This window comes from Stomoxys calcitrans, chromosome 4 (assembly GCF_963082655.1).
Source record: "Stomoxys calcitrans chromosome 4, idStoCalc2.1, whole genome shotgun sequence".
In the NCBI taxonomy this organism is placed as follows: Eukaryota; Metazoa; Arthropoda; class Insecta; order Diptera; family Muscidae; genus Stomoxys; species Stomoxys calcitrans.
The window spans coordinates 43,612,263-43,630,657 of NC_081555.1; the positions used below are offsets into that span (position 1 = coordinate 43,612,263).

The 18,395-nt window shown below is 40.2% G+C and overlaps 1 long non-coding RNA gene across 1 annotated transcript in view; it reads right to left on the reverse strand.

Annotated features, from left to right (window-relative positions):
* The window catches only part of LOC106080774 (uncharacterized), a 70,978-nt gene extending 53,267 nt beyond the window's left edge, over positions 1–17,711 (reverse strand). The window contains exon 1 of the long non-coding RNA XR_001220265.2: positions 16,849–17,711. This is a non-coding gene — a long non-coding RNA (uncharacterized LOC106080774). The remainder of the gene's footprint in view (positions 1–16,848) is intronic.
* Positions 17,712–18,395: the final 684 nt, after the last annotated feature.

Genomic DNA, 18,395 nt, shown 5'->3' on the forward strand with positions numbered 1-18,395 from the left:
AGGAAATCAAATGTGAAGATGGGTTTATATGGCAGCTATATCATGTTATGAACCGATTTGGAGCATACTTGGCACAGCTGTTGGAAGTTAAAATAAAGCACCCCAAGCAAAGTTTCAGCTAAATAGAATAAGAATTACACCTTCTAAAAGCTCAAGAAATCAAATCAGGAGATCGGAAGAAGATTATTGAAGTTTCAATCCCATCTAAAGCTATTTGTAGTGGAGTTGCTGCTTGGGCAACGTGCTATCCTTAATACCTGGTACATCAGACATTGTATAATGTGGCTGTAATACATTAATTAATGATTATTCTACAGTGTACATAACTGTAGGTGGATTGTGAAGTTCTGCAGAACACAACGTCAACATCGTATCAATGTGCCATATAGATTTCTCAACTGAGCTTCCTAAACTCTCAAATGGCTTTGTTATTGGTATTTCTATATTGGACTAGACATATATTCTTGTTTCTTCCTCAAAGTAACCATATAACATTCAACTCTATAAACATAAAAGTTAATACACTATCCAATTCGAATTGAAGTCAATTGATTCCATTTAAAAGAAATAGATATTATGTTTTACCCATTCAAATCTTTATAATGGTTTTCGGCACAATGGATTTATAAAGAGCACTCAAAGTGTCGAATTTAATCACCATAAATCAGATGCGGTTTCCAAACGCCTGGTTTTCATTTGAAGAAAAAAATCCAAAATCCAAAGAAACCCAGAAAAAAACTATAAGCTCAGATATTTTATTGCTCTTTGAAGTGGAAAGACATTTAAACTGCACCATGCTAGAGCATAGCACTTGGTGGCATCGATCACATTACCTGCAGCAGCAAAAGAGACCTCAACCAATTTTATTGAAGTTAAAACCTCGAAAATATCAAATTTCATTTGAGTTATTCTGAAGCCATTTCCACCGCAAGACTAGTTCGTTCTTCAATTGAAGTATTCAATTACACACAGAATGTAGCAACACTTCAATATAATCCATATTCTACGGAATGGTTGTTCCTCTGCCCCTTCCTTCTCTTCCAGCCCTTCGTCCTTTTCTCTGCCCTGATTGGGTTTGTGTAATAGTATTTGTCTATGTCATTTGCATGATGACATATTTTGGGGGTTTTATAATTACACAGTCGTTGAGTAGAACCTACTCCTCGTACCTGTAGTACAACATGTGCTGCCTGCCCTCAATACAAAAGCAAATAATCATGAATTAGTTAATGCATATGTATTTTGATTATACATTGACAATACGATTTGGTTGTGTTTAGTTGTGATTGTTATTAAATAGAAAAATTTTTTGGAAAATCAACAGCAGTTCAGTTCATTCAATCGATCAAATTGGAATAATAACAATTTGATTGACGATGAAAATGTTAAATGAAATTGTTGGAGTAAAATCAAGTTGGGAGTTTTCGTAACATATTTTGGGCAAGTTTGAGATTGATGTCCATGTGTATAACAATTTATTTAATTATTTGAATTTGTATATAACATTTATGTTTATAATGCAAATGGAATTGAATTTGAAAGAATTTTATATATTTTATTTTCATATAACTAACAGTTATGTCTATCATTGATTGCGATTAGTTTTTATTTGCTAAAATGCTAGGTTTAGACGGGAAGAAACATTATTTTCGGCGTTGTTAACTATGGTTTGATGGATACTCGAAGTTTCAAGGAGTTAAATTTAATTCTTTAAAGGAATTTCGAATTTGACAAGTTGCAAATTAGCACATATGCGATGGATAACGCTTTCGTATACAGTATATAACGGATATATAAAGAACAAGTAAGAGCGTGCTAAGTTCGGCCGGGCCGAATCTTATATACCCTCCACCATGGATCGCATTTGTCGAGTTCTTTTCCCGGCATCTCTTTTTAGGCAAAAAAGGATATAAGAAAAGAGTTACTCTGATAGTAAAACGATATCAAGATATGGTCCGGTTCGGACCACAATTAAATTATATGTTGGAGACCTGTGTAAAATTTCAGCCAATTCGAATAAGAATTGCGCCTATTGGGGCTCACGAAGTAAAATAGAGAGAACGATTTATATGGGATCTGTATCGGGCTATAGACCGATTCAGACCATAATAAACACGTTTGTTGATGGTCACGAGAGGATTCATCGTACAAAATTTCAGGCATATCGGATAATAATTGCGACCTCTAGGGGTCAAGAAGTCAAGATCCCAGATCGGTTTATATGGCAACTATATCAGGTTATGCACCGATTTGAACCTTATTTGACACATTTGTTGAATGAAAAAATAAAATACGTCATGCAAAATTTCAGCCAAATCGGATAGGAAATGCGTCCTCTAGAAGCTCAAGAAGTCAAATCCCCAGATCTGTTTATATGACAGCTATATCAGGTTATGAACCGATTTCAACCATACTTGGCACAGTTGTTGGATATCATAACGAAATACTTCGTGCAAAAATTCACTCAAATCGGATAAGAATTGTGCCCTCTAGAGGCTCAAGAAGTCAAGACCCCAGATCGGTTTATATGGCAGCTATATCAGGTTATGGACCGATTTAAACCATACTTGGCATAGTTGTTGGGTATCATAACAAAACACGTCGTGCAAAATTTCATTCTGATCGGACAAGAATTCCGCCCTCTAGAGGCTCAAGAAGTCAAGACCCAAGATCGGTTTATATGGCAGCTATATCAGGTTATGAACCGATTTGAACCATACTTGGCACAGTTGTTGGATATAATAACAAAACACGCCGTGCAAAATTTCATTCTGATCGGATAAGAATTGCGCACGCTAGAGGCTAAAGAAGTCAAGACCCAAGATCGGTTTATATGGCAGCTATATCAAAACATGGACCGATATGGCCCATTTACAATACCAACCGACCTACACTAATAAGAAGTATTTGTGCAAAATTTCAAGCGGCTAGCTTTACTCCTTCGGAAGTTAGCGTGCTTTCGACAGACAGACGGACGGACGGACAGACATGGCTAGATCGACATAAAATGTCATGACGATATACTTTATATATACTTTATGGGGTCTCAGACGAATATTTCGAGTAGTTACAAACAGAATGACGAAATTAGTATACCCCCCATCTTATGGTGTGGGGTATAACAAGTAAGAGCGTGCTAAGTTCGGCCCGGCCGAATCTTATATCCCTCCACAATGGATCGCATTTGTCGAGTTCCATGCGCGGTATCTCTTTTTAGGCAAACAGAGAATATTGAATAAGAACTGTTATGCTACTGGAGCAATATCAAGTTATAGTTCAATTCGGACGCTAAATGAATGCTGAACATTGTAGAAGTCATTGTGCAATATTTCAGTTCATTCGGATAAGAATTGCGCCTTGTAGGGGCTCAAGAAGCAAAATCGGGAGATAAGTTTATATGGGAGCTGCATCAAGCTATTGATCGATTCAGACCATATTAAACACGTATGTTGAAGGTCATAAGAGAAGCCATTGTACAAAATTTCTGCCAAATCGGATGAGAATTGCGCCCTCTAGAGGCTCAAGAAGTCAAGACCCAAGATCGGTTTAAGTGGCAGCTATATCAGGTTATATTTCGATTTGCGCCATACTTAGCGAGGGTATTGGAAGACATAACAAAACACCTCATGCAAAATTTCAGCCAAATCGGATGAGAATTGCGCGCTCCATTGGCTCAAGAAGTCAAGATCTCAGATCGGTTTACATGACAGCTATATCATATTATGAATTGATTTGAATCATACTTAGCGCAGTTGTTGAATGTGATACCAAAACACTAGGTGCAAAATTTCAGACAAATCGGATGAGAACTGCGCCCTTTAGAGGCTCAAGAAGTCAAGACCCAAGATCGGTTTATATGGCAGCTATACCAGATTGTGAACCGATTTGAATCATACTTAACGCAGTTGTTGAAAGTGATACCAAAACACTAGGTGCAAATTTTCAGACAAATCCGATGAGAAATGCGCCCTCTAGAGGCTCAAGAAGTCAAGACCCAAGATCGGTTTATATGTCAGCTATATCAAAACATGGACCGATTTAAACCATACTTAGTGCAGTTATTGGAAGTGATACCAAAACACCACTTGCAAAATTTCAGTCAAATCGGATAAAATTTGCGCCCTCTAGAGGCTCAAGAAGTCAAGACTCAAGATGATGATCGAGAGACCGGTTTATAAGGGAGCTATACAAGGTAATCGACTGTTTTGGACCGTATTTGGCACAGTTGTTGAAAGTCATAACAGAACATGCAAAATTTCAGCCAAATCGGACAAAAATTGCGGCTTGGGCTCAAGATCTATCCAGGGCCCAAGAAAAACCCTGGATTGGAAAAAAGATCCGCAGACTTTTTAACAGAGCACGGCGTAAAAAAGCGGAATTTTATTGGGATGTGTATTACACACGGCTCAAGGAATACATTACCAGATTACCAGAGCAGCAAAACGTGCCTCCTGGAAGCTTTTCTGCGAACAAGTCGATAGCGTTAATGACGCCGCCAAGCTAAAAACAAACGTTTCTCTCAAAAACCCATGTCCAAACTGTAACTTTAGTAGACGACATCGGAGTAAAAGCAAAGCCAACGGAAGACATGTTGAGGCATTTGAAGAAAACCCATTTTCCACAGGATACGAAGGGACTCACGGAGACACCGTAATCTTGGAATAATGACCTTGATCGAAGGTTTATAATAATGGAATTTATGGTGAAGGAATCCTTGAGGACACCATGATAAAGAGTATGACATCCAGCGAACTGCTCAAATACAAACAGCATGCCTATGTCAAGGGAAGGTCGGTGGAGACTGCCCTGCACGAGGTTGTGTATAAAAGAGAAGAATCCTTCGATACCTAAACGTACACCCTTGCGGTAATGCATTGACATCGAGGGGGCTTTTAACAATGTGCGGACCGATACACTGATCCAATCCTTAGACCAGTACTGGGTGGACCCGGTCCTTAGAAACTGGATAAGCCATATGGTAAGGAACTGGTGGATAAATTGTGTGTAGAAGAATCCTTCGATACCTTGGGTGGACCCGGTCCTTAGAGACTGGATAAACCATATGCTAAGGAACAGGTGGACAAATTGCGTGTCCCATGGCGTAAATATAAGGGAGAAAGTGGCACAGGACAGGGGGGCATTTTTCGCCACTCCTATGGGTGACCACCATAAATGACCTATTACGGATGCTGACTGAGGAGGGATTTGAACCCGTCTGCTACGCAGACGATGTTATAATACTTCTAAGGGGTATAGATCCAAACGAGCTATGAAGAAGGGCCGAAAGGGTCCTGCATATGGCATATGGCTGGGTTAGACCCAGAGGTCTCAATGTTAACCCAGAGAAGACTGAAATATGCCTGTTTACGACGAAGACGAAGGTGGGCCAATTTAACGCACTGCGTTTCCTCAATAGGACGATTTCGATATCTGACAAGGTCAAATACTTAGGTGTGATCTTGGCCTCAGTAGTTTGGTGGACTGCTATGGAGAAAAAGTGCAACATATGGATCATACAACAGGTTCAGAGAACATTTTGTCTTGGCATAGACGGAGCGATGAGGACCACACCCACTAGGGCACTGGAGGCTATTCTAAATATCCGACCCATGGACATACAGATTAAGTGTGAGGCAGCCACTGCGGTTATGAGACTTAATGCGATGGGTAAATGGATTGAGGATGGGAGCAGCTCATACCATCGCGGTATAATCGAGGCGACGATAGGAAACCTGGAAGGTAGTGGAGAGGTTTCCGATCGGATACCTGAGATGAACTTTGAAGTTGAGTGCGACGCACTGCTGCCATTGACACAGTCTTAGATTGACGGAACCCTAGTATTGCCATCTGGAAGATCATGTTACATGAATGCATCAAAGCTAGAGGACAGAGTGGGCCTGGGGGTTTACATTGAAAACCCAGGAACTGAGAACTGTTTTAGACTGCCTGACCATAATACGGTGCTGCAGGCGGAGATTCGGGCAATCTCGGAATGCGTGAAGTGGTGTGGTGCCAACGCGAGGACGTCGAGTGTGAACATCTTTACCGACAGTAAAATTGCCATAAGGGCAATAACAACCGGGACGGTAAGGTCACGCACTGTCTTGCAGTGTAAGAAGGAGATTAACGTCTTCTCTGAGGATGAGAAAATCCGCATCGTTTGGGTGCCAGGCCATAACGGAGTAAGGGGAAATGAAAGGGCAGACGATTTGGCGGTGAATGCCAAAGGACTGCCGCCAATAAACTTGGTTAACCCACAGCCTTTAGGGTCGACGCAGTCCGAGTTAAGGGAATGGGCGACGAATCCGCATGCAACATTGTGGAACAGCTAAACGGTCGGTAGGACGGCGAAAATCCTATGGGGGGATCCAGATCGTGAGAAGACGAGGCCATTACTGAATGGTAGTAAGAAGGAGATCAGTATAGCTATTGGTATTATAACGGGACACATAGGACTACGAGCTCACTTATATAAAATCGGTGCGGCATTTCGCGTCTAACAGATACTGGCACTTAGGTGGACACACAATACCAGACATGAACCAACTTAGGGAAGTGATATTGAAAACAATTTAGGGTTTTGTAAGTAGCACGGAATTTCGAACTTAAAATTTCTTCTTAGAGGTTACTTTTTAGTTTTTAGAGCGCACAACAAGCCGATTACTGGCTTAGGTGTATGTCCATAGTTACATGGCTCTAGAAGTCAAATCGCGAGATCCGTTTAAATGGGGGCCATATCAGGTTCTTGACCAATTTGAACCGTACTTGGCACAGTTGTTGGAAGTTTTCACAAAACACTGCGTGTAAAATTTTAGCTAAATCGGACAAAAATTGTGGCATCCAGGGGCTCAGGGAGTCAAATCGGGAGATCGGTTAATATGGGGCTATATCAGGTTCTTGATCCATTTGAACCGTACTTGGCACAGTTGTTGGAAGTTTTTACAAAACACGACGTGTAAAATTTTATCCAAATCAAAAAGTCAAATTGGGAGATCGGTTTATGTGGGAGCTATATCAGGTTATAGGCCGATTTGAACCGTACTTGGCACAGTTGTTGGAAGTCACAGCAGAACACTACATGCATCAGTTTACATGTGAGCTATATCTAAATCTGAACCAACATGGCCTATTTTCAATCCCCCCTAACCTACATCGATGTTAAGTATCTGTGCAAAATTTCAAGCGGCTAGCTTTACGTGTTCGACCGCTATCGTGATTTCGACAGAGAGACGGACGGACACGGCTAGATCGATTCAGAACGTTGAGACGATCAAGAATATATGTAGTTTATGGGGTCTTAGACGAATATTTCGAGGTGTTACAAATGGAATGACTAGATTAGTATACCCCCATTCTATGGTGGTAGGTATAAAAATATGCTCAGCGCATTGAGGAAAGGTGAATATTTCTAAGTGTCCTGGTGAAGTTTTTCACACTTGTTTATTTAATTATGCATCATAACCTTTTGCGAATGATTAAAATCAAATTTATGGATACATAAGTTTAAACAGATATGCTTAAAAGTTTTGAATTTTGAATGCTTGTACTAGGTTTTCATGTAACTTTTATTGTTTTTCATTTCATATATTTAAGTTGAAGCCTATTTCCCCAAGATTTCATTGATTTAACCTACAAGTCAATAGAGTTTTCTTAATATGCATGCATATGTTTTAAATTTTAATGACTAACAGTTGTTGTTATTTTCTTCGAAGTTTAAAATGTCATATAAATATTTAATAAACAGGTGTCAAAAATCTACTTAAACATCAATTCGCAGGTAAAGCTGTTTAAGCTCAAAATTCTTTTATTGGATTAAAACAACTTTGTGCTACTTTTCGCTACCACAAACATAAAGTGCAAGCAATATTCAATGATATAACCCAACAAACCGCTAAATTTAATTGGACCACACACATATTGTCATACTTTATGAATTTTTAAGCGAAATGTTTTAATGAGAAAATACTTTTTCCAAATCACGTACGGTTCAATAAAGAAAAGAAGAAACGAGAGTGTTTTCCCACATGAATGTAAGTAGAAGCAATGTGTGAAGGGCAAACCAAAAAAAAAGCAGTCCAGATATGCATATAAGATTATCAAATTACAACGTATTCCAGCAAATGTTATACAAATATAATATGTGTAAATAGAAGCCACGAGCAATGATATTTGGCTTTTTGAATGAATTTTTAAATTTGCAGTTGGGCTTATCGTGATCTCAAAACATTAATGGGTTTTTAACAAGATTTTGTACTGTTTTGAATGTCATTGTGGCGGAGAGGCTAATATGTCCGCCTGAGACTGCAAACGCCAGGTATCGTATACTCGCAAGAAATTCCCAAAATTTTCCGTTAATTTCGCTTTGCATATGACAACTAACTGTCCCAAATTTCAGCAAAATCGGATAATAAATGTGGCTTTTAAGGGCCTAAAACCTTAAATCGGAGGGTCGGTCTATATGGCAGCTAAATCCAAATCTGAACTGATCTCTCCCAGTTTGGTGAAAGATGTCAAAGGGCATAATAGAACTCACTGTTCCAAATATCAGCAAAATCGGATAATAAATGTGGCTTTTATGGGCCTAAGACCCTAAATCGGAGGATCGGTCTATATGGCAGCTATATCCAAATCTGGACCGATCTGGGCCAAATTGATGAAGGATGTCAAAGGGCCCAACACAACTCACTGTCCCAAATTTCAGCAAAATCGATTAATAAATGTGGCTTTTATGGGCCTAAGACCCTAAATCGGAGGATCGGTCTATATGAGGGCTATATCAAGATATAGTCCGAAATAGCCCATATTCTAACTTAACCTGCTTATGGACAAAAAACAAGAATCTGTGCAAAGTTTCAGCTTAATATCTAGATTTTTAAAGACTGTAGCGTGATTTCAACAGACAGACAGACGGACATATTTAGATCGTCTTAGATTTTTACGCTGATCAAGAATAGATATACTTTATAGAGTCGGAAATGGATATTTCGATGTGTTGCAAACAGAATGACAAAATGAATATACCCCCATCCTTCGGTGGTGGGTATAATGAAATTGTTGCGCTTTGTTTGTCTGTTTCGTATAGATGTAAATATGGCTGAACCGATTTTTATGAAATTTTCACAGATGGTATTGTTAGGGACCCTATTTGGTGAAAATAGGGTCCAATATTTTTTATTATCCGTATACCCCAATTTTCAAAAACGCCCGATCTCGCAGATAAGTGCACCGATTTGAGCGAAATTTTGTATGCCACCTTATGGCACCCCAAAAATCACCAAATTAGTATAAAATTTGTGGGTCTAATAACCGGGGGAGACTCCCCATCCCAAAACCCAACCGGAATTACATGTTGACCAATTGGGACAATATGGGTATCAAACGAAAGGTATTTAAGAGTAGAGTACGAACTTGATAAACAAATTTCGCCCAAAGTGTTCGAGGGGGTCCCCTACCCCAAAAAACCCCCCTACTGGACTCTTTCACCACTTTGGGAAATATGGGTATCAAATGAAAGGTATTTAAAAGTAGAGTAAAAATCTGACGTAAAAATGTATCCCTTAATGTCTGAGGGGCCTCCCCACCCCCCAAAACCCCCCTCGCACGGACATTTTTACCAATTGGGACAATATGGGTAACAAATGAAAGGTATTTAAGAGTGGAGTACGAACTTGCTACACAAATTTCGCCCAAAGTTTTCGGGGGTCCCCTACCCCAAAAAACCCCCCAACAGGACTCTTTCATCGCTTTGGGCTATATGGGTATCAAATTAAAGGTATTTAAAAGCAGAATACAAATCTAACATACAAATGTATTCCTTGTTGTCTGAGGGGCCTACCCACCGAATTGTTCGGGGGGTCCCTTACCCCAAAAAACCCCCCAACAGGACTCTTTCATCGCTTTGGGCAATATGGGTATCAAATGAAAGGTATTTAAAAGTGGAGTACAAATCTGACATAAAAATGTATCCCTTGATGTCTGAGGGGCCTCCCCACCCCCCAAAACCCCCCCCGCACGGACTTGTTTACCAATTGGGACAATATATTGTAGGTATCAAACGAAAGGTATTTAAGAGTGGAGTACGAACTTGATACACAAATTTCGCCCAAGGGTTCGGGGGGTCCCCTACCCCAAAAAACCCCCCAACAGGACTCTTTCATCGCTTAGGAAAAATGGGTATCAAATGAAAGGTATTTAAAAGTAGAGTACAAATCTGACTTAAAAATGTATCTCTTGGTGTCAGGGGGACCTCCCCACCCCCCAAAATCCACCCGGGAAGACATGTTTACCAATTGGGACAATATGGGTAACAAACGAGAGGTATATAAGAGTAGAGTACGAACTTGATATAGAAATTTCGCCTGAAGTGTTCGTGGGGGGTTTCCTACCCCAATAAATCCCCCAACAGGACTTTTTCACCGCTTTGGGCCATATGGGTATCAAATGCCATATGGGTATCGCCATCTCCACAACCCGCCAAATGCAAATATAAACCAATAATGATAATATGAGGCTCAAATTAAAGGTATTTGAGACTAGATGCCAAATCTGATATATGGGCGACCACTTCACCCCCTCAAAAATACCCCCACACCGGATATATCTACCGACCACAGCAATAAAAGGCTCAAATGAAAGGTATTTGGGAGTAGAGAACGAAAATGATATCCACACTGAGGCGAAATATCTGAAAGGCCGTACCAGCAACCCAAAACAGGAATTATTTCTGTGTCAGTATAGGACTAAGATAAAATAAGAGAGTGAAAGAAGGAGCAGCGGAGCGGGCCCTGTTCAGCTAGAGTTATTTCCACAAAACGAACAGTTTAGTTACACTTTGCTATTGATCTGGGGAAGTTTGTATACAGTTGTAAAACCGTGCAGCCAAAGTTTCCACAACTAATTTACGCCTTGTGGCTATAAGCACAATATAGCCTGTGGCTCTATGCACTTCTGACAATGCATGCTATATGCTATACCAACAACTGTTAAGAATTGAACCGGGTATTATTTTATTTCATAATCTGGTCTTAGGGGTGTTTTAAACACCCCATTTTCATAGAGCCTTTAATGTTTATATAATATAGAAAATCTTTTTGTTATGTATGGATTCATTACATGGATTAGAAACTGCAACAGTTGTAATTTTAAGACCTTGTCTGCCTGAGAACTCATTAAGATGTGAATTGCACAGATTTTCTTCTGCAAGTTGAGGGTGATTTTGTTTTTCAGTACAGAACATTTGTAAGGGTGAGAATTTGTACACTTGTTTCAGTAAATCGAATCAATCTTTACAAAATAGTTGGTTAATTTACAACCCCCCTTCAATGGGAAGGGATGAGAAATGTTAAGTCACCCTGTTATCTGCTGATTATGAAGAAAGGCAAATTACTTTTCGAATATAGAAAAAGTTTATAAGAAAGTTAATTTTTTTTTTAGAAAATTAATACATATTATTCATTAAACTTAGTCGTTCCTTTCAATCATGTATTTACCTTATTGTGGAACGCCTGAATCAATAAAAAATTTCAGTTGTGAACTAAATTTGGTAAGAGCATGTTACACTGTTACAGAAAATTACAGGTTATTAATATTAAGGGCTATCAATACGGCAACAATCTATAATTTATATAGGACAAATTGTAGATTATTAAGCATGTAGATACTCGTAACTATTAAACAAGTAAAAACTTGCAAAGTTCCGCCGGGCTAAATCGTGGCAACTCACCACCATGGATTCTGCTATAATATGGGAGCTATATCTGGTTATCAACCAATTTGGACCGTTTGGACCGTTTGGCGCAGTTGTTGAGAGTCGTTACAGAACACTATGTGCAAAATTTCAGTCAAATCGGACAAAAATTACGGCTTGTAAGGGCTCAAGAAGTCAAATCGGGAAATCGGTTTGTATGGAAGCTATATCAGGTTCTTGATCGATTTTTGCGGTATTTAACACAGTTATTGGATATCATAACGGAACACTATGTGCAAAATTTCAGCCAAATCGGATAAAAATTGCGGCTTTTAGAGGCTCAAGAAGTCAAATCGGGAGATCGGTTCATATGGGAGCTAAATCAGATTATAGACTGATTTGGACGACCCTTGACAAGGTTGTTGGAAGTCATAATAGAACACAATGTTAAAAATATCAGCCAAATCCGATAAAAATTGAGGCATCCAGGGGCTCAAGAACTCAAATCGGGAAATCGGTTTGTAAGGAAGCTATATCAGGTTCTTAACCTATTTAAGCGGTACTTAGCATAGTTGTTGGAGATCATAACAACACACAATGTGCGAAATTTCAGCCAAATCGGACAAAAATTACGGCTTCCAGTGGCTCAAGAATTCAAATCGGGAGATCGGTTTATATGGGGGCTATATCAGGTTATGGACCGATTTGGACGTTAGTTAAAACAGTTGTTGGAAGTCACAGCGGAAGACTTTGTGCAAAATTTCAGACAAATCAGATAACAATTGCGACTTCCAGGGGGTTAAGATCTCGAATCGGGAGATCGGTTTATATGGGAGTTATATCAGGTTATAGGCCGATCTGAACAGTACTTGGCACAGTTATTGCAAGTCATAACACAACACTACGTGAAAAATTGTAGCCAAATCTGAGGAAAATTACGACTTCCAGGGACCCAAGAAGTCAATTCGGGAGATCGGTTTATATGGGAGCTATATCAGGTCCTTGACCGATTTAAGCAGTACTTAGCATAGTTGTTGAAGATCATAACGGAACACTATGTGCATAATTTCAGCCAAATCGGACAAAAATTACGACTTCCAGGGGCTCAAGACATCAAATCGGGAGATCGGTTTATATGGGAGCTATATGAGATTATAGACCGATTTGGACGGTACTTGACACAGTTGTTGGAAGTCATAATAGAACACAATGTTCAAAATTTCAGCCAAATCGGCTGAAAATTGCAACTTTCAGGGGCTCAAGAAGTCTAATCGGGAGATTAGTTTATATGGGAGCTATGCCATGTTCTTTGCCGATTTGGACCTTACTTGGCACAGTTTTTGGAAGTCATAACAGGAATGGGTAGGGGTCTACCAGAACACACTGTGCCAAATTTCATCAAATTCGGGTAATAAATGGATCTTTTATAGCCTCAATACCCTATTTCGGGAGATTGGGCGGTAGCTCTATAGGGCAGCTATATCCAAATAGAGTCCGATCTGAACAGCACTTCACGGAAATGAGAAGGGTTCTATTAGATCTCACTGTGCCAAATTTCATCGAAATCGGATATATTAATAATAAATAAACCGTTTTCAGAACTTCAAGAGACACTATTTTTTGTCCATGGTCCAGTTGATAATCTTATATAGCTAATATGTAGGGTTGGGTTAGTTTGAAAACAGGGTGCATATATAAGTCCGCTCCAAGCCACCTAAGTCAGTAACCGGCTTGTTGTGCGCCCAAAAACAAGTATTCTCGAAAAAGAAAATCTAAGTTAGGAATTCCGTGCTACTTACAAAATCCTTAATTGTATTCCATGCTACTCCACTAAGTTGATTCATGTCTGGTATAGTATCCCCATCTAAGTGCCGGTATCTGTTAGACGCGAGAAAGCCGGGCAATGACAAAGGAAATGCTCTAACGTCCCATTATTTTCCTCGCATGCCCTACACATGCTATCACTTGCCGCACCGATTTTACATAAGTGAGCTCGTAGTGCTATGAGTCCTGTTATGATGCCAGTAGCTATACTGACCTCCTTCTTACTTTCTTCGCCTCGTCTTCTCACAATCTGGACCCCCCCATAGAATTTTCGCCGTCCTACCAACCGTTTCACTGTTTGACAATGTTGCATATGCCTTCGTCGTCCACTCCCTTAACACGGACTGCGTCGGTTGAACCAAGTTTGTTGACGCAGTTATGGCCCGGCACCCAAACGATGAGGATTTTGCTATGTTCAGATAAGGCGTTAATCTCCTTCTTACACTGCAAGACTCTTCGTGACCTTACCGTCCTGCTTGTTAGTGCCCTTATGGCAATTTTACTGTCGGTAAAGATTTTCAGACTCGAGGTCCTCGGGTTACCACCACACCACTTCACGCATTCCGCGATCGTCCGAATCTTCGCCTGCAGGACCGTATTATGGTCAGGCAGTCTAAAACAGATCTCAGTCCCTGGGTTCTTAATGTAAACCCCCAGGCCCACTCTGTCCTCTAGCTTTGATCCATCCGTGTAATATGATTTTCCAGATGTCAATACTAGGGTTCCGTCAATCCAAGACTGTGCCGATGACAGCAGTGCCTCGCACTCGTCTTCAAGGTTCATCTCAGGTATCCGATCGGAAACCTCTCCACTTCCTTCCAGGTTTCCTATCGTCGCCTCGATTATACCGCGATGGTATGAGCTGCTCCCATCCTCAATCCATTTACCCATCGCCTTAAATCTCATAGCCGTAGTGGCTGCCTCACACTTAATCTGTATGTCAATCGGTCGGATATCTAAAATAGTTTCCAGTACCGTAGTGGGCGTGGTCCTCATCGCTCCGCCTATGCCAAGACAACATGTTCTCTGAACCTGTTGTATGGTTCTTATGTTGCACTTTTTCTCCATAGCAGTCCACCAAGCCACTGAGGCGTAAATAAGTATTGGTCTAATCACGCTCCTGTGGAGCCAGTGGACTATCCTAGGATTCAGGCGTCATTTCGAGCCTACGGCCCGTCTAGGTAGTGCCCAACATCTGTGAGCCTTCTCAGTACGCTCCTGAATGTGACACTTCCATTTCAGTTTCCTATCACACCTAAGTATTGGCCTTGTCAGATATCGAAATCGTTTCGTTGAGGAAACGTGGTGCGTTAAATTGGCCCACCTTCGTCTTCCTCGTGAACAGGCATATTTCAGTCTTCTCGTGGTAAACATTGAGACCTCTGGGTCTAGCCCAGTCATATGCCATATGCAAGACCCTTTCGGCCCTTCTGCATAGCTCGTTCGGATCCTTACCTCACTCCCATATCGTCTAATAAAGTTTCAGTTTGGACATGGATTTTTGAGGGAAACTTTTATATCTTGGCGGCGTCATTAACGCTATCGACCTTGTCGCAGAAAAGCTTCTCGGAGGCACATTTTGCCGCTCTGGTAATCTTATTGCATTCCTTGAGGCGTATGTAATACCCATTTTCGAAGGAGCCCGCAAGTGCAGTCGCAATCCTGTTGACATTTTCGTCAATGTCTTCTATGCTTGGACAGTCGAAATTATCTTGCTCAAGTCTTCTTCTCAGAAGCCTTTCGAATTTGGTCCAGTCGGCCCCGGTAGCCGAGTTGGTAGCATGCTTGGATTGCCAGTGCAGGGGTCGTGGGTTCGATTCCCGCCAGAAACCTCGATCTGTCGCTGCTGTGGTATCACAATGGACTTAAAAATTGTCTAAGTGCGTCTGTAAAGGACTGCCACTCCTATCTAACCTCAACTAAAGCGCTTTCACTGAATTTGTCCCACTTTATATTCTAATTATGTAGCACACGTGCTGCTTTGTTGGCTGGACAACCTTCTCTGATTAAACCTAATTTCGCTTGGCTCTATGCTGCCGAACCACAAGTCATCAAACTTATCAAAAATTACAAAGTAGCATTTCCAATCACAGGTTCGCTGGATATTCTATCTATCGTTGCCAAGGAGTAAAAACCCAAAACTTTTTCCCATCAACCCAATAAAAACTTGCTGTTATTATGTATAATAAACCAAAATTACGAGTCTATTACTAGAATGACATTAGGAATTACACCAATTATTCACATGGATAATTGGGGCACTCCTCGTCCACATAATTCAGTGTCTTAGGAAGCAGAAGTAATTTTCACAAGAGCCAAGTCAAAAAAAGTCCAATTTTACATTTCAATGACTTTCTGGCATAGGCTCAAGTCAATCATGTGATTGGCCAAATAGATTACACTTTGGCAACCTGGTCGTTCGAGTTTCTGCTAAGCGCGGGAGTTAGCTAACAAACAAACGAAAAAGCTGCCCGTAACAAAAAAAAAAACAGCATTCATAGCCGTCCAGAAACTGGTTTTGTTTTACAGGCTCAAAAAAAGAAATAAAAACACAACAAAAGTTCCACAGGCAATGAATCATAAATTGTAAGCCATTTCGCTGTTACTCTGGGCATGAGGTCACTTCTCCGGCCATAGCCGAGAAACAAAGCAGGAACCATACTCGGCCGCCAAAGGGTTAAATGAAGCGAGCAGCAAGCTCAACCGCTTCATTTGTAGCTTAACACTGTAATGAAATTTGCAATTGCACAATAGTTACAGACAATTAAATCCAAACAGGTTTTTGTTGTAGTACGCCAGCAGAGAGATGCTGTGGTCGTTTGCCGCCATCACTCACTCCTTGCCGCAAGCAAACGCAGCAATAACCAGTATACATTATCCAAAACAAGTTGTGATCTTTGGCATAATCCAAAGAAAAGACAAATTTCAAATGCTGCCAGTCGCCAAGTCACTCACTGCAAAGTAAATGGTCCAGGAGTACACCAAACAACAGCAGCAGCAGCCTGCACTCCTCAGCCATTATGTACGCCGACAATTGGAGTGTTGGTCGTCAACCAAACACATGAAGAAGAACCGGTTACTCAAGATCACACACAAAAATAGAATGAATGCACTCAAAAACACTCAGACGCACACACACACACACACGCGCTTGCACTTAGCCTGCCATAGGCAAACGAATGCAACAGCACACTAACACTAACAACACCAACACACAGAATCCCAAAGAAGCAAAAAAAAAATTGCACTTTAACTTTTTGATGAAAAACAACTGCGTATGTAAGGCAAAGGGATTTCAGGGAGGTGTAGGGGAAAGAGAAGAACACAGCAACAATTACCTTTAGTTAGAGCACAATTAAATCAAAATTCGCTTAATTAACTCCCCACCCTTTTGTCAAGATTCAGGGTATTGCTTTACTTCTGGATTTCTTTCTTCTTATTCTTCTTCTTCTTGTTGCTTCACTCTGGTTTCAATACATCAACTTTTTTTTTTTTTGGCTTTAGAGAACTTGAAACTGTAATTGGATATTTTAATGGTAAGCGCAGCCAGAATTGCATGCAAATGCTTCTACTTTTCTTTTCTCTTCTTTTTTTTCGTGTATATGTACGTACATACGTGTGTGGTTGGAAGCCAAGCACTTATTGTTATAATTTTTTTTTCTTTTATTCTTTATATTCCTTGCGTTTCGTTTTGTTTTGATATTTAATTTATTGCATTCGATGGTTATGTTCAAGATTATTTCGTTTGCTTAACTTTATTCTTTGTCTGCGAGCACACTTTGCCAAATAAAAAATGGTAAGCACACACTTTCATACATGCATTGATGTAATTTTTTTCTTTTGCTTCTTTAATTTTTTGATATTCCTCTCAAATGCCAGTAGGCTATTTAATCATGAAACTTTAGCACAGCCACTTTTTACGTTTGCTGCAGTTTAATGACTGGGCAGTAATATTGGATAATAAAATACACTCTAGTTGTTGCTGCTCCACTGAAGCGCGCACGTTTTTTCTTTTTTTTTGCTTTGTTTTCTTCTTTACTTCAGTAACACACGAAAGCACCACTTGACGATGTATGATTTGTTTGCGACCGACTGTTTAAGATTTCCGCCGCCGACGACGGAATTGTAAATAAACGCGAAACGCCAAAAATGCAAGAACGTTCGTTCGTTATCAACAACCAACGCGACCGGTGTTTACAAAACAACTGACATTTGTTTTGAGAATTACCAAACGTACGACTGCCAGCGCGCTGCCTGTTCTGCACACAAAACATAACAACAAAAGCCTCAGCCACAAAACGAGAGAGAGAGAGAATGTTAAGCATTCACCGCACACAACAACTCACCGGTCAGAGCGCTAATAGGTATTTGCCTTAGTTAGTTTTTGCATCTGGCAATGCCGCTGACTCTCTCGCTCTCTTGGCCTAGTGATGAAATGAGAGTAACAGCCACCTTTACAGCCTGCACTGCTGTTAACTAACAGCCATAATTTTCCACTTTGGTGGGGCTTAGATTGGTATATGGCATCGCCTGAAGATATGCAATGGTTTTTATATAATGCGGATGTTTGCCTTCGTGCCACAGAAACTGAAAGTAAGATCTTCGTTTTTTTTTTGTAGCCGGAAACAACTTTGAGCAAATAATTAAGGTGCAAATCTTTTTTTTTTTTTACAAATCCCCCTCAAAAAGAACGCTGAAAATAAAGTTTTCACAATAGAAAGAGGGAGAATTTTAGTTTGCACTTTAATCGAATAAAGCCATGGGTATATGTAAGTGGGCAATTTGGGAAGAAAAATAACAGTAAATGTACAATGGTGTCACTTAATTAAGTGAAAACTTTAAATGTGGTTATATTAAAAATTGACTTAAAATTGATGATTGTCAT